This window comes from Eptesicus fuscus, chromosome 16 (assembly GCF_027574615.1).
Source record: "Eptesicus fuscus isolate TK198812 chromosome 16, DD_ASM_mEF_20220401, whole genome shotgun sequence".
Taxonomy (NCBI): Eukaryota; Metazoa; Chordata; class Mammalia; order Chiroptera; family Vespertilionidae; genus Eptesicus; species Eptesicus fuscus.
The window spans coordinates 23,029,670-23,051,393 of record NC_072488.1 but is presented as its reverse complement, the minus strand read 5'-3'; the positions used below and the strand labels follow the sequence as shown (position 1 = coordinate 23,051,393).

The 21,724-nt window shown below is 41.2% G+C and overlaps 1 protein-coding gene across 9 annotated transcripts in view; it reads right to left on the bottom strand.

The window, feature by feature from the left end:
- PPM1B (protein phosphatase, Mg2+/Mn2+ dependent 1B) overlaps positions 1–8,790 on the bottom strand; it is a 68,574-nt gene extending 59,784 nt beyond the window's left edge. For 8 of the 9 annotated variants that reach the window (XM_028140001.2, XM_008162186.3, XM_054728494.1 and 5 more), the window contains exon 1: positions 7,913–8,334. The gene's annotated coding sequence lies outside the window, so the exon portion shown is untranslated. Of the gene's footprint in view, positions 1–7,912; positions 8,335–8,708 lie in introns of those variants that run through there. The other variant, XM_008162184.3, reaches the window with a different exon arrangement.
- Positions 8,791–21,724: the final 12,934 nt, after the last annotated feature.

The window sequence follows — 21,724 nt, the reverse complement described above, 5'->3', positions numbered from 1 at the left end:
TGATTTCAGAGCGGAAGGGAGAGGGGGAGATAGACACATCAATGATGAGAGAGAACCATTGATCAGCAGCATGCCCCTAACTGGGGATTGAGCCTGAAACATGAGAATGTGCCCTGACCAGGAATTGAAATATGACCTCCTGGTTCATAGGTTGACACTCAACCACTGAACCACACCGGCCAGGCCATCAGAGTTTTGATAAAAGGGATACAGTTATAAAAATATACTAGCCCTGACCGGTGTGGCTCAGTGGATAGAGCGTCGGCCTGCGGACTGAAGGGTCCCAAGTTCGATTCCGGTCAAGGGCATGTACTTTGGTTGCGGGCACATCCCCAGTGGGGGCCGTGCAGGAGGCAGCTGATGGATGTTTCTCTCTCATCGATGTTTCCAACTCTCTATCCCTCTCCCTTCCCCTCTGTAAAAAATCAATAAAATATATTTAAAAAATATATATATATATATACTAAATGTGAAACTAGTAATTTGAAGCCTTCTTTGGGTGCTATAATATAGGTCTCTTAGGTTGTGAATGGAACTAGTGTTCCTTTTTATATTGGGGCACTGAAATAAATACACAAGTTGATTTGCTTAAACATCTGTTCACTGCAACAAGCGAGATCACATGACACTCTGACTCAATGATTCACAAATGAAAGAAAAAAACACACAAAAAAAACCCATTATGCATTAAAATAAAAACAAAGACCAAAGATCTCTCACACTTAAGTGTAAAATGTTTGTGTGAACTCAGGAGATATCTTTACCAAGCTGGACCATCACTGGGACAGTTATAGAACAGAAAGAAAAAAACTAAGCATCTGCTTGGTAGTTAAATGCAATAAGACATCCTCACGCAAAAATTTACAATGCAGGAAAACAAAAGCACAACTTTGAGTAATAAACCAGTTATGGAATTAAGGGAAGCATTAACAAATATACAGACAGACCAATTTGAGCACAATAAACTAAATCAGCTTGGCTCCATCAGCTATCTTCAACAGGATTGCCGAATAACCAGAGAACAGAAGTAGCAATCACAAACCAGTTTTTTCAGACACTTTTCAGCTATACAGTACTAAGAACAGAAACAGGGTCTTTTCCAAACACAAACAACAACGTATATTTTATATGTATGTCTCAAGTCATTCAGGCCAGATTTGTTAAAAATCCTGTTCACCTTGCTCCCATTATTACACCTTTTCTCCTATTCTACTGCCCAGGAACTCATCTACTCAAGGTTAAAAGTAAATGGAAACACCTGAAGCCCCCAGCTTTCTTCATGCCTAAGATAGCAATCTTTTTTCTATCTCTGGCTTTTTAAAAAATATTTTTTTATTGATTTTTTGAGAGACAGGAAGGGAGAGAGAAACATCAACATGAGAATGGAATATCTGTAGGCTCTCCCCTGCACACTCCCTACTAGGGATCGAGCCTGCAACCCAGGCATGTGCCCTGACTGGGAATCAAGCCACCAACCTTTCAGTGCATGGAACGATGATGTCCAACCAACAGAGACGCATCACTGGCCAGCGCTCTTTATTTTTAATCTTAAGTAGAACAGTATTTCCCCCTTCCTACTTTCTCCGTTCATATTCCAGTTTTTGTCCAGTTACAGAAAAACTCTTCTCTCTCTTTCTCTCATTAAAAATAGTGAATTTCTGCCTGGCTAATGTTGTTCAGTTGGTTGACTGTTGTCCCAGGCACCAAGTTTGATTCCTGGTCAGGACACATGCCTGGATTTTGGGTTCGATCTCCAGTAGGGGGCATGTAGGAAGCAGCCCACCGATATTTCCACCTTTCCCTCTCCCTTCCTTTCTCTGATATCAATAAAAACCTATTTTTTTAAAAGTGAAGTTGCAATTACAGCTTTTAAGTAGTTTAGAAAACCCCACAGATGCCAAATTTTCCAATCATAATTTAAGCCACCACAAAGATACAGAGTTGTAATATAAATTAAGGAAGAGTGTTTGTTATCAAATGGAATATCTATAAGGGCAGAGATTCTAACTGTTTTGTGCAGTCTCCAGCCTGCAATAAGTGCCTTGCATATTAGAAGGCACTCAGTAAACGTAAAAATGATTGGGGGTAGAAGTTACCTATAAACCAAATACTTTTAAACGATACTGAATTCTGTACTTTTCTGTGGATTGCTAGCCTGGAGTAAGTAAAAGTAATAGGAAACCTCTCATATCTATACTTGATCTCCCCTCCCATATAGTCTATTATTTAGAGTTGTTCTGAGTTAATTATTTCCTCTTTGTAAGGGACAAAGAAGGGTCACCTGTGTTCAACAGATAACACCAGTTAACTCAGAGTTGACTGCTTTTATTAGAAGAGGGGAAAAGCAAAACTCTTTGCCAAAAAAGGTTAAGCACCCATGAGCAATATGGATACTCCTAGATTCTCCTACTCATAAGAACATCTATTAACTATCTCTTTTCAATGTTAGGAGTACACTTATACACATATCTGCATCAAGAAAATAAAATGCAATGAGATTTAAGAATCAGTGACATTACTCTCAAGCTTTAAAGTGCTCTGAAATCCTTCAGAACTTCTTATACACCCTTTATCAAACCTGCTTCTTCTCAGGTACAGTAGTCTCCCTTGACCAGTGGAAGACCCATTCCTAGAACCTCAGTGGATGTCTGAAGCCGCAGATAGTACTGACTCATATGTATGTGCATTTTTCCTACCACACATACGTATTTTAAAGTTTAACTTATAAATTAGGCACAGTAAGAGATTAACAATAATTGAACAATTATAACAATATACTGTAATAAAAGTTATGAGTGTGATCTCTTTCTCAAACTATCATACTGTACTGTGTTCACCCTTCTAGTGTGATGTGAAATGATAAAGTTATGTGGATATGATGGATAAAAGGGTAATTTACATAGTACCAGGAAATGGGTCTAGCTTTTATCACCCTACTCAGAATGGTGTGTAATTTAAAACTTATGAATTATTTCTGGAATTTTCCATTTAATATTTTTTGGTATTTTCCATTTAATTGAAATTGGGAAAAGCAGAACCGCGGATATGGGGGGACTACTATACGTACTACCTATAAACAAAATCTATTCACTTGTTTTTCATCATAAAATTGATTATATCTGATAACCACATTATGAAAGTGTTCCATGAAGGAAATGGTTTTTCACGTTTCTATCATACAAATGCACTTTTCATTCACAACCTATTTTGAAGTGGAGGACATTCTACATAGAGCAGAGCAATACTACCAGCAGGTCTTATCCTTCCTATATCACTGCCAATAATTGGTCTAATAACTAAGAGTAAAGATAAAAAGAAAAAGGAGTAAAGATAAGTTCTTCAGTATCCAATAGAAGTCTGCCAAGGTTTGTCTCTCCTTTAACTATCACATCACAGTTGATCTTTTGTCCAAAAGGATACAAAAAAAGTTTCCAACTAGTGTTACATTTCTAAACTTTAAGATATTTAATTTTTAAGAAACAAATCAATTTAAAGCTAATAAATATAATCTTGAATTTCAACATACCCCAAAAGAAAACTTTGAATCCATTTTATTAGCAAGTGAATAATAAACTATTAAGTAGGTTATAAAAGCTTTAAATTGGTAAACTGTGCTTTAAATAGTAAACTGTTAAGTATCTAAATAGATTAACTTAAAATATTATAGTTGATTAAGATAACTTTGTAAGTTAAGTTACAAAGGGAGTCAACTGTAAAAGGTATATGTTGTGACAAGAAATAAGATACTAGCATACTTAAATTAATCCAAAAGAATAAATGTTATTTGTTTTTATCTTTTAATTGATTTGAGAGAGAGGAGAGAAACAATGATTTGTTGTTCCACTTATCTATGCATTCATTGGTTGATTATTTAAAATATATTTTTATTGATTTCAAAGAGAAAGGGAGAGGAAGAGATAGAAACATCAATGATGAGAGAGAATCACTGATTGGCTGCCTCCTGCATGCCCCCCCAAATGGGGATCCAGCCTACAACCCAGGCATGTGCCCTGACTGGGAATTGAACTGTGACCTCCTGGTTCATAGGTTGACACTCAACTACTGAGCCACCCCTGTGAGGCCATTGGTTGACTCTTGTATGTGCCAGGGATCAAACCCACAACTTTGGTGGATTGGGATGACACTGTAACCAACTGAACTAACTGGCCAGGGCAAAAGTTATTTTATGTAAACATATGATACCAACAAAAACAAAGACAGATTATGTACCGTTTCTTTACCCATACTTGTTAGAGCAGCTGCTAGAAGCTAACAAGCTGTCATTTTATAAATTTTACGGCAATCAAGCAAACACTACAAAAACCAGTATTTCCAAAATCTACCCTACTTTACTTTCACTGTTTAATATGCGTACAGGATAGTGAGATGGGAAGTATTTTAGGTTATAATTCCAGAGTTTACCCATTTTATAGAAATCTTATATCAGTATGCCCAATTAATTCGTTATCTTAACCCACAATTCTGCTGATATATATATACACATACGCACACACATATGTATACACATTCTATAAAAACAAATACAAATATCAGTATTTTCATTCCAAATTCTAAAATTAGTTCACTTAAGGAAAAAATAAAAAGAATCATTACTGAAAATCCAGAAATAACCGTATTCCCCCAAATTCTCTTACTAATTGTAATTTTGTATTTTAAGCTAAATAATATTTTAATGAATTTTCTTTTTGAAATTAAAAAAAACACATGTTGTTATAACTCAGATACTACCAGCTGTTTCCCAACTGAAAATATGTGAAAATGTAAATGGCATATTTCACAGGAGAAAAAATACCTTGTTATATTTTAATAAGTTAATTTTATTCACCTTATTAATATCTTAGAAGGACCACTGTAGAGTTAGAATTATATCATTTTCTATGCTAGTTAATGTCATAAAATACTTCTGTTATATATAATATACAAATATTCATATAATGTAATATTTGAAACTAACCAATGAATGTGGAGGGGGGAGGGGAATTCACTCTCAGTATCAAGTACAATAAATGTTTACCAACCCATTTACAAGGGCATGTTTGAAATCCTTCCACTATTGGTTCAGCCAGTTCTTAATGAATCTCCACAACTGCTCACTATCCCATGGCAAATTCTACTCTTCCAAAAGTGCCAAAAAACTGTCTATCAGCATTGAATTTTAATTTACGACTCCATTAAAGATGTACATTATCCTATATAATAAAGAGGTAATATGCAAATTGACCCTCATGCCTTCACACAAGATGGCCACCCCCATATGGCATGTGGTCAAAGATAGCCACCACAAGATGGCCAGCAGGGGAGGGCAGTTGGGGGCAACCGGGCCTTCAGGGGAGGGAGGGCAGTTGAGGGGGGAGACAGGCCTGCAGGGGAGGACAGTTGGGAGGGGCCAAGGCCTGCAGGGGAGGGCAGTTGGGTGCAACCAGGCCAGCAGGGGAGCAGTTAGGCGTTGATCAGACTGGCAGGGGAATGGTTTGGGGGTGATCAGGCTGGCAGGCAGGCGAGCAGTTGGGAGCCAGCAGTCCCGGATTGAGAGGGATGTCTGAATGCCAGTAGGACATTCCCCTGAGGGGTCTCAGATTGAAGAGGGTGTAGACTGGGCTGAGGGACACCCCTCCCCAAACCCAGTGCATGAATTTCATGCACTGGACTTCTAGTAGGAGGTGACACTTCTAGTGACACTTTCAACAGGTGTCACTCTTTCTGGTCATGTCAACTTGTGAATCAGGTGTTCTTAGAAACAGCTATTTAGACACTACACCATTCCTTCAGTAGATGTAATCTGAAGGAATTTGGTAATTATAATTTGTGGATTACTAACATAAAATATTATTCACTGACATGACTGTCAGATAAACTGAAAAGGCTTTCACCTATTCCTGGATTCTTCAAAGAAATAAGACACCCAGTATTAAGAAAACAGGTGTTGAAAGCTCTGCTGTTCACCTCTAAGGGAATTATCACAACGTGAACACATCCAAAGGTTAATGTACAAGAAACTGTATAGATCTTGGCTAATCAGTATGAAAGATCAAATAAAAATACCATTCCATGCTGATACTGCAACATAAAAAACACTGCAGAAACTGAGATAAGACGTTATGAGAGGAAAAAATAAAGAGGAGAAAACACAAACAAAAAGCATTTAAAAAGAGACAAAGAAGATATTGAGAGAAGCTGCTCAGTAAAATTTATTATTATTCCAGAAAGAAAATCTGTTGACTAAAAAAAAAAAAAAATTATGTTCTAAATACTTTTAAAAGTTCTACTAAAACATTTGTATATTCAGGAAGCCTAAAAAAAAAACTTTGAAAAATTACTATTTTAACAGTATAACTTCAACTATATATATATATATATATATATATATATATATATATTTAAAAAGCTTGTACATTTGAAAAGGACTATAATAATTAGAATAACTTGCCTCACTATTTACTTAGAAATGCTCTATTTAAAAGTAGGCCAATAATAGGAACTCTGCTATTGCACAACCAAGAAAGTAAATGAAATAATGTCTATTAACCTTCAGTGTCCATGGCACGTTTCTCCATCTCCTAGAACATACTGACTTATATTTTCTACCCTGAACAATTACCACTTCTACATCCATACAGTAGCTCAAATAAAATGAGTTCCTGTGTTAATCCCACAATAAACCTCAGTAATTCTCACATCACAGGAGTTGTAAACGTTTGTTAAAAGAAAAAGAATGTTTTTCTCAAAATAGCTATATAACACTAAGACTACTTAAATTCCTAAATAATCCTTTTACAGGACTCCTGCCAACTTTATTTTGATACATTAAACATGTAGAGCCTATTTTAAAAGGTCTTTTAACTGTGACATCATCAAAACACCTACCTAGCTGTTCTTACAATGTCTTGTTTTTAAAGTTTTCGAGTTGTTTTTAAGCCAACTTGAAGACTGATGAGTCTGAGCCACTATCAAACGCTTAAGAAGCATTTTTGCCAAGTAAGATGGGCGAATGTTCCAGTTCTGCTAAATCTGACATTAGAGGTCATTTAACTAAAAAAAATTAAGTATTTTCAACAGTCATTGAGCCCTTCATTTTAAATATTACTTCGGTGTTACTTTCTACATTTGATATAATTTTTTATATTATTACAGTCTACGTTTGATAATATAATTTTTTAAGGGTGTTAGGTTCAGTTACATTATTTTAAAAAACTGATCTTCCAGATAGAGCTGGCGAGTGTACTCTTAATGGGCCTCTGCTGGACATGAGTACAGACGATAGCAATTTCATTTTAGAACTTCACTGGTTAAAAAGAATGACATCCAAAAAGGATTGCTGGGGAAGGCGGGGAAGAGAACCCCGGAGTCTGCAGAGAAGAGAAAGAGAAACGATTTAAAGCCATTAAGGGGAAGAAAAGGGTGAGACCTGGTGACAGAAGAGGGAGAGAGAAAATTTAACAAGGAAGTGAAGTGGAGGGCAAAGTAAGGCAGGAGCCGATGAGGAACCCAACGGGAAAAGGTAGTGTGTTCAAACAGGCATATACCAGGAAGGGATGAGTTAGGGCCTGGGGCTGCCCCGGAGCTTTCACTGGAGATGTTCGCAGCCTGAAGCAGAGGACAGGGGCAAGCCCTTTACTAACAGGCATTGGAGCAAAGGAAAATTCCCTACCACAAGCCTCTCGCAGCCCCGGCGGAGCGCGGAGGCGGCGGCTGGCGAAGGGGCCTACCCAGGAGCCTACCCAGGAGCCAGGGCCGGCGTTCCGCTGCCCTCGGCTCCGCGACGCAGGAAAAGACGCGAGGGCTTGGCGGGCAGGGGCCGCGGCCGGAGCTCAGCGACACCCTGAAAACGGTCCTGGGCCTCCGCCGTGCCCTTCGAGCAGTTCCCCCGGCGCAGGACGCCGAGCGGCCTTACCTGAAGCGAAGAAGGAAGGCGAGGTCTAGGGCGTCCGCTCACGCCGCCGCAGAGCCCCGCTGATCGGCCCAGGCTTCCAACGGAGGCGCGCCCTGGCTTCAGCCGCCGCTTCCCCCTCGGGGTCTCGGCCACCGCCTCCGACAACTCCGGAGCTGTTTACACCGTCGGGCCCCGCACGCCGCCGCCGCCGCCGCTGCCGCCTTTTCTCCACCCTAGCGCCGTTGCCGACTCGGCCGCCGCCACCTCCTCCGCCGCAGCCTCGTCTCTCTGGAGCATCTTCCAACCACCAAACCCTGAGAAACAGAGACTCCAACCGCGCCGGCAGGAAACTCCCCCGCAACTGCCAGGGGGACGAGGCGGTCAGAGCACCGGCGGCTTTTCCGCCATTGAGCAGCAGCCGCTCCGCTCCTTCTACAACCCCCCCTCCCCGCATCTGGTCCTTCCCCGCCCCTAGGCGGGCCCCGCCCCCAGTTCCGTCCTCTTGGGACGCCGCGCGGCCTCTCGCAGTCCTCGGTTTGCTGAGCAGGTCGTCAATCACCGCTCTACCGCCCACTCGGGCTGCCCCTTGTACCTCGGTACTGAGTTTTCCCCGCCTACAATATTTCCATTGGGTATCGGGGACCACCTTCAATTGGCAAGGTCAACTATCCATCAAACACCGCCCACTGAGTGAGACCCAACCCTTTATTACCATTTACTTTACTCAGCCCCGCCTCTGCTATACCTCCCGGACCTCAGGGACCAACCCACCCTGCCAGCCATAAGTAGAAACCGCCGTCAATCAAAAAACACCCACCTGCGCTCCGCCTCGCAAAGCCGAGCCAGAGCGACTGCCTTTTCTTATTGGTCGAAATGGTGGCCCGATCCCTCCGTCATTGGCTTTCTCTATGTGTCCGTCACTGAACCAATTTCCAAGTCCGTCACACCGGCTTTTTTTAAATGAACGCGCAAAAGGCGGGGAAGTACCCGGAAAGCGATTGGCTAGTCTTCGAAAATGGTCAAACCCATTGGGTCTGTGCGGATCCTTTCAGTTCTACGAGGACCATGCCCCTCTTATTTTTGACCTCTAAGCCTCGAGTAAAACTAGCGCCATATAGGAGCCAACGGGCTGGCCAGTTATAGGTATGGAGGCCTAGTCCCACCCGGAATTGCAGAGGGTTGGCTGTTGATTGGCTAACAAAGTCTGCTAGGCCCTCATTGGCTGTTATAAACGCCTTTCTTAGACGCGGAGTCGGGAAGGGATGGCGCAGACGAGGACCAGAAGCGGTCTGGGGAGTGGCGGTTGTTTTGCTTCAGCCAGCGGGTGGGGCGCACCCGTGAGGGGGAGACTCCGAAGGCCGGGTTCTGGGGGAGGTGTTGCGGGGAGGGGAAAAGCCCGGATGTGCCCTAACAATGAAATCATCACGGACCAATCAGAGCAGCTTAGCTGTGATACCTGCCTGACCTGTCCCCTAAAAGGGAAGAGAATTGAGTTAGTGAGCGGGAAATTGGGGTATCAGGAGGGGCCAAAAGGCGACGTGTGACAATGGGATAGGTGATCCCTTCAGGAGAATTCTGTGGTGTTGGTGGTAATTTTTATTACTTCTAAGCCCGCACGGCATTTAGACCTTGACATTTCCGTGTTTAATTTCTCAGTCAACACTGAGTTTGAAAACTTTCAGCCTGTCTTTGATATTCATTCGTTCATCCCACAGTTATTTAGCGTCTCCTGTTTGCCAGGCACTGTACGCAGAGCTAGAGATACAAAAATAAGTTAGGCAATCCCCATATAAGATGATAGATGCTATAATTGAAACGTGCAAGGGTTGGTGACGACATAAAGGACCGTCCCTGTGGATAGGTTTACCGAGGATGGCTTCACACAGATACAGGATGAGTCTAGAATGAATGATTCAATAGGCAGGTAGAGGAACTGGACATGATTCCTCCAGCAATTGAATTAGACTAAAAGGTACTGTCAGGTTAATTCCCCCAAAAAGAGACAAAAATAAAAAGCATAAAGAGCATAAAAGCAGACACATCTGGGGACTCTTGTCTTGAGAATATCTCAGAAGGGCATCATAGAAGCTGCTTGGTCTCCTTGATTTCCTTCTCACTTTCCCTTAGTTGATCTCTTACTAACACAAAACCCAACCATTTAGGTGGGCTAATGATTGCATATCATTCATTCAACTGCTTAAAAAAACACACCCATTTAATACTTTTCTAGGTATTGAGAATACAACAGGGATCAAAACATATTTAGATTAACTCTGTTGTATGCTTTATTTGATTAAAACACTAAACCATTAAAGAAGACCCAACAAGATTCACAACTTTAAAAGGAAAGTTAGTATATACTATCATAAATATAGGGATGGGCAAAAGTAGGGTTACAGTTGTTCATATGGGCTCTGGCTGGTATGGCTCAGTTGGTTGAGCAGTAGTCCCATGCACCAAAAGGTTGATGGTTCGATTCCTGGTCACAGCGGGGGTCGGAGGCATGCAGGAGGCAGCTGATTGATGTTCGGCTCTCACATTGATGTTTCTCTCTCTCTTAAAAAAAATCAACAAAAAATTTGTAATTGCTCATATAGAAAAAAAAGACATGCAGGTTATGATTTTTACAATAGCTTTATAAACTAAAAAAGATGGCCCAGTAAAAACACTTTTGCCCACCTCTGTATATAATGCACCATAAACATTAAATAACATCATAGTGGGCGCTGCTGCTAACTAGATGTGTGACCTGAGCTAGTAACTAAGCTTTCTGAGCCTTTAGTTTGTGCTACAAAATAGGAATCATAACATCTCATTCTGAAGCCAGATAAAGAGCACTAGATCAAGCATGTCAAACTCGAGGCCCTTGGCCTGCATGCTTCGTTTATTTGGCCTGTGTTAGCCTTTGAGTTTGACATTCTTTTTTTTTAAAATATATTTTATTGATTTTAGAGAGGAAGGGAGAGGGAGAGAGAGATAGAAACATCAATGATGAGATAGAATCATTGATCGGCTGCCTCCTGCACGTCCCCTACTTGGGATCGAGCCCGCAACTCAGGCATGTGCCCTTGGCCAGAATCGAACCTGGGCCCTTTCAGTCAGCAGGCTGATGCTCTAACCATTGAGCCAAACCAGCTAGGGTGAGTTTGACATTCTTGCACTAGATGTTCTTAGTAACGCAAAGCACTTTCCAACATGTACTTTAAAATGGAAGAATGCTAAATATAATATTGAAAAAAGTTCTAATATTTTCAATGTTGGAGATGGAGCTGGCAACTTGGGCATGTGCCCTAACTGGGAATCAAACTATGACCTCCTGGTTCATAGGTCCAGGCTTAACCACTGAGCAACACCAGCCTGGCTCTAATGTTCCTTTTTAAATAAGATATCAAATATCAGTTTTTGCCAAATAAATGTGGGTGCCCAAGCTTTGTTGGTGCAGTAAGCTTATAGACAGTCACTAGTAATCCAGTGCTGCCTACTTCACACTATTATTTCAAATATTAAATGGCATATGGTATATAATAGCACCTAATACAGTGCCTGTCACAGTTGAATCAGAATCTTTATATGTCACAGTAGAAATTTCATTGATTCAGTCAGCATATTTATGTGCCTGTTATATGCAGATCATTGTGCTCTCTCTGACAAGGAGTTTCAGTGCCAAACTTCAAATAGCCTGATTTGAGTAGATTGATCCACTCCCTTTTTAACCACTGGAAATGTTCCTCTAATAAGCCTGTTTTCTGCATTAAAATTTTTTTCATCAGTTCCACTCTACAAATATTAAGCATTCACTGTGAATCAGGTACTATGGTAGATGATAGGTCTGTGAAATTGTGATATAAAAACATATATACTTGGCTTTCATCCCTGGTTCCTGGCACAGAGCTCATAAAACTCTTACAGTTTATTGAATGATAGGGGTGAGAAGAATGTTTTTTGATGTGCATAATAAACCTATTTAAACCATATACCTGAATGCTAATGAGATAACTCTTGGAGGATGGAGACTGGTTGCCAGAGGACTCAACCATGTATTCAGAGGGTGAGAACTTTCAGTCCCATTCCTGACTTCTGGGGAGGGGAGAGGGGCAACAAACAAAATCACCAACTACTAGTAATTTAATTAGTTGTGCCTACTCAATGAAGCCTCTATAAAAAGCTTAAATGACTGGGTTTGGAGAGCTCCTGGGTTGATGAACACATGGAGATGCTGGGTGAGTGATGATCCTGGAGGGAATAGAAGCTCCAATCCCCTCCATACCTATGTATCTCTTTCGTTTGGCTATTCCTAAGTTGTACCCTTTGTAATAAACTAGCAATAATAAATGAAGTGCTTTCCTGAGTTCTCTGAGCTGTTCTAGCAAATAGTTTAACTGAAGGAGGGGGTTGTGGTAATCCCTGATTTAAACCTGGTTGGTCAGAGGTACAGGTCACAATCTAGGACTTGTGACTGTGCCTTTACACCTGTGGGGGCTGCACTAACTCCAGGTAGTGTCAGAATTGTTTAATGTGAGGAAAACAACTCACAGAAGCGTAAACAAAGTAGGAAATAAGTTTTCCCTTTTATTGACCATTGCTACCTTCTTAGAAATGATCAACACTGACTTTCATGAAACCACACATAGTTTCTCTTAAAAGTGCTTCTCAAACATTTCCAGAGGAGGTCTCCTAGCACTGAGGCCCTTTTATCACTAGGTATCTAGGCAAGAATTGGGCCACAAATGCTAAAAATTATCTCTAAAATCCATAAGAATTTTGCCCTCTGCTCCATTTTAAAGACTCATTTCAATATTAAAATATTGTTTAAAATTCTTATCATCATGAGGGGGAAAGTCTTTTAAAAAACCCCAATTCATATTAGTTAGAAATATGTTTGGCTACAACTAACAGAAAACCTAAACATTGGCTAAATAACTGGAGGGTGTGGGATAGCATTTTTTTTTTCCAATATCAAGACATTTGGAGGCCAAGAGTGATATCAGGGTCAGTGTGTTTACAATTATCTTGTTGCCCCAAGATTGCAAGATATTTACTGCAGCTTCAGATAAGATGTCCAAGTTGAAGGCAGTAGGGTATAAGGGAATCATATGTAACTGCAAAGGAGGCCAGAAAATTAGGGAACTACGATGTTGTGAGTTGCTTAGAGTAAAACTCAAACTACCAAGCTAACAGAATCCCCTGGAAGGCTTGTTAAAACACGAATTCTCATCTCCAGAATTTTGATTCAGTAGGTCTCAGGTGGGGCCTGGGAACTTGCATTTCTAACAAGTTCCCAGGTGCTGATGCTGCTGCTGGTGGTGGTTCTGGGACCACAGCTATATTTCTGTTTTATTTTTGCACAGATGAAAACAAACTCAAGCAAGGGCAAAACCAAGAAGTCTTCAATGCACCCAGCACCAGAAGGTCTTCAATGCACCCAGCTCTTTCTGGAGACATAAATACCTCAGACTTTGAGATAGCAGCAGAGCTTTACAGCGTTCTACCTTCCATTAAAATCAAGAGGATCTGCTCAGCCAGCATGACTCAGTGGTTGAGCCTCGACCTGTGAACCAGGAGGTCACGATTCAATTCCCTCAATTCCCGGGGAGGCAGCTGATCAATGATTCTCCTTCATCATTGATGTTTCTATCTCTCTCTCCCTCTCTCTTCCTCTCTGAAATCAAGTGGATTTGATGCCATAGAGAATACTTGAATGGAAGTTTATCCTTAACATCATATAACCCTCACAACTTTCATTAGTCAGAGTTGGCAAGGAACAAATGATGCATTCAAATCAGGAATTTTGGAAAACAGTGTAATAAAAAGACTATTTCCAAAGGTGCAAACAGGGTAGAGATAAGACATAATGCCTAATCCCTTTGGGTTAGTAAAGGGAGGTGCATTATCACCCATATGCTTAAAGGGATAAGTATAGGAAGAGTTTGCAGAAACCTGTAGATAGAGTTATGTGTAGAGGGTCCCACGTCAAGAACTCTGACCCTTGGTGAAGAACATATAGGGAGCCCTCATCAAGTAGGAAATCAATACTCAAACCTCATTCTGCTGCCTCCCTTTATTCTCCCGCAAGTGCTTCTCATTGGCCAAACCTAACTGGAGCCTGTTGATATTCATATAGGTCACAGTACAGATGGATAAAGGTGAAGGGACAGCTGGATATCTGGAGGGACAAGAGCTACCCAGCACATACACATTTGACATTTTTTATACAATTTATTCCTAGTAATATAATTATTCTTTTTCTGTAGCTGAAGAAAATTCAAATTATAAAACAAAAAAGAAAAATCAACAGTTCTCAAAGTATGTCCTGAGGGTCCTCAAGGTCAAAACTAGTTTCACAGTGATACTAAGACATTATTTGCCTATTTCATTCTCATTCTTTCAGAAGAATACAGTGAAGTTTTTCAGAGGCTATATAAAACAAGGGGGAGAAATCAACCAAAGGACTTGTATGCATGCATATAAGCCTAACCAGTGGACAAAGACAACAGGGGGGTGAGGGCATGAGTGGAGGGGGGCAGGGGGCATTGGGAAGATAATGGGGGGATGAGGACAAATATGTAATACCTCGCCCTAACCGGTTTGGCTCAGTGGATAGAGCGTCGGCCTGCAGACTCAAGGGTCCAGGTTCGATTCCGGTCAAGGGTATGTACCTTGGTTGCGGGCACATACCCAGTAGGGAGTGTGCAGGAGGCAGCTGATTGATGTTTCTCTCTCATCGATGTTTCTAACTCTCTATCCCTCTCCTTTTCTCTGCAAAAAATCAATAAAATAGATTTAAAAATATGTAATACCTTAATCAATAAAGAAATTAAAATGAAAAAAAAATTGCAAAAGCAGATACAAAGTCCACCTGTTCTATTAAGCCAGAGATTAAAGAGTTTTGCAAAAATATAGACAATGTATCCTTCCTTACTAATATTTTTATTGTTTTAAAAAATATATTTATGTTTCACACAAAAATGTGCTATTTATATAAACACATACTGGATTTTTATTTAATTAATTGATATATGTTTTTAAATTTCTCAATTTTAATTTCTAGTACAATAAGTGTTTACATATATATATATAACCCACACAAATAAAAGCTCTTTGGACACTCAATAACTTGTGAAACTGCATAGGGATCCTGAGAACAAACTGATTAAAAACTGCTCTAAACCATACCCCACCTAAAGCTAGTTCCAAAGATAAGCCAGCTTTAGTCAATTTAATGAGCTGGAGAGGAGGAGGATTGAAGAAAAGGCTGACCTAGAAGATAAAATGCCTGTCTTCCCGTACTTTTTTTTCTTCCTCTTTACCTCTTTTTAAGCCTTTTCTAATTTCCTCTCCATATTGAATTGCTACAGGGCTTTGCTGCTCCAATTCTAGAACACTTACCCTATTCTGCCTCATATTTTAATTATTTAGGTAATTTATTTTTCTAACATTCTACCCTCTCTGTGTGCACACATATAGGAGAAGTTCTTTAAAAATTTTTTGTTTTTAATTTATTGCTTTTAGAGAAATAGAGGGAGAGAGAGGGAGAGAGAGAGAGAAGCATGAGTTTGTTATTCCATTTATTTATGCATTTACTAGAGGCCCATTGCAGGAAGATTCCTGCAAGAATAGGGCTTCCTCGGGCCTATTCCTGCAAGAATAGGGCTTCCTGCGGCCAGAGTGAAGCAGAGAAGGGAGCGAAGCCTATCGAGGTGGGCTTTGATCCCTTCTCTTCCACTTCGCTCCCTTTTGCAGTGCTTGGCTTCCTTCTACACTGTCTTCAGTCTTCGCTCTGCCTGCATATGCAAATTAACCGCCATCTTTGTTGGGTTAATTTGCATACTTGCTCTGATGGGCTGGTGGGTATAGCAGAGGTAAGGTCAATTTGCATGTTTCTCATTTATTAATGTAGATTGGTTGCTTCTTGTATGTACCCAGATTGAGATGGAAACTGCAATGCATGGGGACAACGCTATAACCAACTGAGCTTACCTCACCAGGGCCAGGATGAGAAATTCTTAACCTGAGGTCCACAGACTCCAAGGGGATTGAATTCACGTTTATGAACTTAAATGGGGGGAAATTTACACATTTATTTTTACTAACCTCTAACTGAAATTTAGCATTTATTTCTTATGAATGTAGACAACAATCCACAGCAGCACTGTTACCGGACTAAAGGGACCCATTTGCTTGAGCACATCAAAGCCCAATAAAACACAAACAGAAGTTTGCAGCAAAAAAAGTAGAGGTTTAAGGAAATGACACCAAGCCTGAAGTCCCAGATGAGCTAATGTTCTAAGACAAGCATGTCAAACTTGCAGCCCACGGGACGCATGCAGCCACAACGAATATTTTTGCAACCCTGCCAATATAACGGTATGTAAGAAACATTTTAATAAAAATTTCATAACTTGCCTTAACCAGTTTGGCTCAGTGGATAGAGTGTCGGCCTTCGGACTGAAAGGTCCCAGGTTTGATTCTGGTCAAGGGCATGTACCTTGGTTGCGGGCACATCCCCAGTAGGAGGTGTGCAGGAAGCAGCTGATTGGTGTTTCTCTCTCATCAATGTTTCTAACTCTCTATCCTTCTCTCTTCCTCTCTGTAAAAAATCAATAAAATATATTTTAAAAAATTTCATAACTTAATTTTTACAATATCCTGTTATACATAATCCTATCTAATAAAGAGAGAATATGCTAATTGACCATCACACCCTCACAAAGATGGCAGCGCCCACAGTCAATAAGGAGGGGATATGCTCATTGACTGCCACACCCTCAAAGATGGCAGCTGCCCAGCCACCCAGGGCCGCCTGAGGCTCAGGTAACCAGGGCTGGCTGAGGCTTGGCTGCTGACAGTGGCAGCAGCAGAGGTGTGATAGGGGCGTCGCCTTCCCCTGATCACCAGGTCACCTCCCACACCTGAGGGCTCCTGGACTGTGAGAGGGGGCAGGCTGGGCAGAGGGACCCCCCTCCAGTGCATGAATTTTCATGCACTGGGCCTCTAGTCTATAATAATAAAAGGGTAATATGCTAATTAGACCGGACGTCATTCTGGATGTCCTTCCTGACAAAGCTGGGACAGAGGGAAGCCAGCCCAGGTCTGGGTGCTGGAGGAAAGCAGGTGCCAGCAGCCAGGGAAAGGAAGGCCTACTCTTGCATGAATTTTCATGCATCAGGCCTCTAGTTATTAATAACAAACTATAACTTTTGCTAATGACTGATTACTATAATCATGTTGGATTCATGTCCCTTATGCGCAGGTGCACCACTTTTCTCCACTAATACTAGCAGCAAATATTTTAGCAGCTGATTGCCATGTCATTAGTCTTGGACTGACTTGTTTGGTGTGCTCAACAGGAAATATTTTGCTTTTGGAGAACAAGAAAAAAAGGTTTATTTGTGTTACATTTATTAATTTGTGCAGTCATTCAGTGTCTGGTTAGTTAATTTTCAAGAAAAAATATTAATTTTTATTAAAATGTTCTATCATTTTATGTTAATGATTACTCATCTATTTCAGCCCTTTGTATTCAGCATGTTTCTATCGAAATAAACCCATGTTTCTATGGAAATGGAAGGTTTTGTTTTTTTGCGGCCCACATAAACTCAAACCTTGTTTATTTGGCCTGTGTTAGCCTTTGAGTTTGACATGCTTGCTCTAAGATCTGACTCCCTGATGTCCCATACTGGTATAGATTATATACTGGAAAAATTATTAATCATGGTAGCTAAGGAAGTTGGGGTCCTGGACTCTATTGATTGGTTGCCGTCCAGGGTAGGAAGTAGTTGACCATTGAGTCAGGTCCTAATGTCAGCCATGGCATTGTTCTGTCTGGTTTTGTGAGGGTGTGGTTCAGCTTTCATGGACTTGGGGCTGAAACTGAAGTGAAGTCAAGATGTTATCTTTAGTTTGACCCAAAACTCTGTCCTGTGGTCAACAGACTCGAGGCTTTGTTGCTAAAACTGATGCTAACCATTTGATATCCTAAGTGCTTAATTATTAAGGAAGGAAGTGGATTTGCAAGGAAGAGGGAGGCCAGTGAGTCATGGTGCTATCAGATTGGATGAGGCCAGTTTGGATGGAGAGAAAAAAAAAAGGAAAGGTCAACGTTAAAGAAATGAAACCATATTAAAGAAATTAAAGTTTTTGCATGGTTATATCACTAGTCGTAACTGTGACTTTATCATCAACAGAAATTACTGATATTTTCATATCACATTAGAATTGTTGCAAATCTCTGAAAATATAATTTACACTCAACACTATTTTGAAATTACAGGAATTACTGGACTCACCACTAGATCTGTTGTAGGTGGCAGGAACGGCACCAAGTGTCTGACCAACCGGTGGGGTTAGACCAAACCTGGGTTCAGCAACCTCAGTACTTGAGTTCTGGCTAAGAAAGAATTCAGAGCCAGACCCAGACTGTAAGAGAACATTTACTGAGTAAATCACAGAGGTAGACAAAGTAATTCCTAGAAGAAATAGATTTAGGAAACAAGTTATAGAGGTAAAGGAAGGGCCCTTGGACCTTGGGGAGTAAGGAAGCGAATGGTGACTCACCTGGGGCCAGGAGAGGGAGGGGGAAAGGAAAGGCATGGGCGGGCTCCCAGGAGGGAGTGGCACTGCGTCCTCCATCCTAAAGGTTTTAAGGGCAGAGATTTTAGGGAAGAACCCAGGGAAAGATCTTTAATAGAATATTTAGCAGCCTTCCAGGTGTGTCCATTCAAGGTTGTGGTCTCCACTGACTGATTGGCCAGCACCAGGGCAGGGTCGTTATGCAATGCAGCTGATCCTGATGCCATAGCTAGTTTTGTTGCTTATCTGGGCCTGGAACTGAAATACAACTGAAGCATAGATGTTATGTCTACAGAGGAAAGGTCAGGGGGTCCAAACCTCTTGACCAGCGATAATGCTAGGGGAGGAAACGTCATCCTGGGAATGAGGTCCTACCCTACAATTGATTGTCCATTGCTAGGCATCTGGGGTTTTCTATCCTGGTGACCTTCTGTACCTGGCCCATCGTCCTTGCTCTGTTCATGTCTGTCTAACTGCCTACAACACATCTTGTTATTTAAAGTATTCATAAAGAGGGACGTTATATTACATTACCATTAATTTACAGCTTTTTTTGATGACTGTTTCAATATAATTGGTTTCTTTTGAAATTTTATGAACTTAGTTTCATATGTTTAAAAACATTATTCTGAGAAGGAATCTACAGGATTCACCAGAGACCTTTTCCCCCACAAAAAAAGTATGGGGAGTAATAACCCTGCTGAGAGTAATCTCCAATTCAGCAAAAACATTATTTTTTTGTTGCACATTGTACATAGTAGGTCCTCAATAAGTGTTTATTGAATTGAACTTAGCATTTCTCAGTAGTTCACTGGCTGTTTTCCCTTTCCAAAGGGCCCCCATATCTCACTTTCTCCTAAGGGAGGAAGTTGATCAAGCTGTCACCAATCTGCATGTAATCCCCATAGCCTTGGAGGCCAAAACTGGCTGGCTCGGAGCCAGACGCTCCTTTGTGTTTTAAAGTGTGTGTCATGTGCATGAGAAGATTAAGATTATAGTTATAACACAGTGGGTGGTATCAGAAACACTTTTCATTTGGAGCCCAACTGAATAAATGCTGCATAACTACAAAATGTTTAAATAGGATCGACTATGGAAAACTCTAATATCAGCCATTTACGTAAGCAGTTTTGCATTTATGCCCAAGTTCATTTACATTATCCATTTGCTTTGTTATGTTCTGTTTTCTTTTTACAATAAACTATACGTTTCTGCCAACTCTTCAGCTTTTGCTTCTCAGGAGCATTGCCATTTGCTTATGCAATATGGGGGTTTGCACATGCTTCAAAAAACTAAAGGAAATGTTGTGCTGCTTTTCCCTTATTTTCCTTCCACATCTATAACCACTCCTTTCCTGTTGACTTGTCTGAAAGCTCTTTTTCTCCTGCTATTAAGTTGGGCATGAGTGCTAATCTTAAGAATCTAAAGACTTCAGGATGGAGCAGCCATCAAGATGACCACAGGAGTAAAGCCACAGGTTGCTTATTCTAAGAACAAGTGTTCAGGGAAATAGCTTTAAGAATATTCTCAAATGAAAAATTCATGGTGAAAGGGACATGCAGGACTTGAGTGCTATTAGTTTAAAAGGTTTCATAATAAGGCCCACTTTTACTGTCCTTTAGATAAAGGCCTTAGGTTTCTGGCAAATAGCAAAGATCCCAGCAGTTAGATAACTGGCCACAGAAAGATTGCAAATCAGGATTGAGAAATGTAGGCTCTGAAGCCAAGTAGAAATGGTGATGGGAGAGGAAGCCAGAGACTCCTGTAGTCAGCACAGATCAGGAGCAGAAATGGCTAAAAACAAACCAGTGAGAAGCCAAACTAGGGCCTTTTATATCCTCCCTGCTAGTTACCAGAACTTGTCTCAAAGTATAGAAGTGGGTGCACACCTCAGACAAGGGTTAAGGTATAGGTTACAAAGGAGCTGGAGAAGCAAGAACAGGAAGCTCCTTCATAGAGAATTTCCAAAGGTTTCGTGGTTGGATTTTGTTTTCTTTTTCAAAAATTTTTATTACAGAAATGTTCAGACCCACACAAAAATAGTAATATTATATATGAACCCCATATGCCTATTGCTCAGCTTAATAATTCTCAACATTTTGACTATATAGTTCCAACCATCCCTTCCCTCAATTTTTTTTGAGGTTCACTTTCTAGCCTTCTGATTTTTATAGCATCTTCATTGGCAATGTGCCCCATTCTCATGACTCCAACTACTGCTTTAATGCATCTGAGCCCCAAGTGTGGAGCACCAGCCCCATCCTTTGAGGTATGTTCAGTTGCCTCCTGCATCTGTTCATTCCAAGATCCAATGACACTTAAGTCTGTAGTAGACACTGTTGGTTGACTTCCCAGCAGCCTCCCCATCTTGATCATGTGTCCTGCTCTGGAATCTCACTAATTGATGTATGAGGGTAGGTTTAATTCCTCTCCAGTACCAGACATTAATCTGATTCGTCTAAACTATCCATGATAATTTCATTCCCCTTTTGAGTGATTGGTTTAATGATATGCATGTAATGTAAATAAGGCGAAAGATACTTAAAGAGAAATATGCAGGAAGTAGGGGGATTTAAAGAGTTTTCCTTACTCTTATAAAGGAACTAGAGGCCCAGTGCATGAAACTCATGCAGGGCAGGGGGTCCTTCAGCCTGACCTGCGCCCTCTGGCAGTCCGGGACCCCTTGGGGGATGTCTGCCTGCCGCGGGGAGCAAGCCTAAGCCGGCAGGCGGACATCCCTCTTACAGTTCAGGAGCCCTCGCTCCTTACCGCCCACCTGCTTGCTGCTCCTTACCACTTGCTGCTCCTTAGCACTGCTGCGGAGGCAGGATAGGCTCCCACCACCACCGCTGCACTCGCCAGCCATGAGCCCGGCTTCTGGTTGAGCGGCGCTCCCCCTGTGGGAGTGCACTGACCACCAGGGGGCAGCTCCTGCGTTGAGCATCTGCCCCCTGGTGGTCAGTGCGCGTCATAGTGACCAGTCATTCTGGTTGTTCCACCGTAACGGTCACTTAGGCTTTTATTACATAGATGTGAGAAAGATACTCTCTTCCTTTTTTGGAGCCAGATGACCTGTGGTTGTATGATGCCACTGTTAACGGAAAAAAAAACCATTGAAACCTGTAAAGAATTTTAGTGAGTTTATTTGAGCCAAACTGTCGACATATGCCGGGAAGCAGAACCTCAATGAATTGAGATAATGCTCCGGAGAATGGCGGGTTACATTTCTATTTATACATTGCAATCAAAGGAGGGATGTAGGTG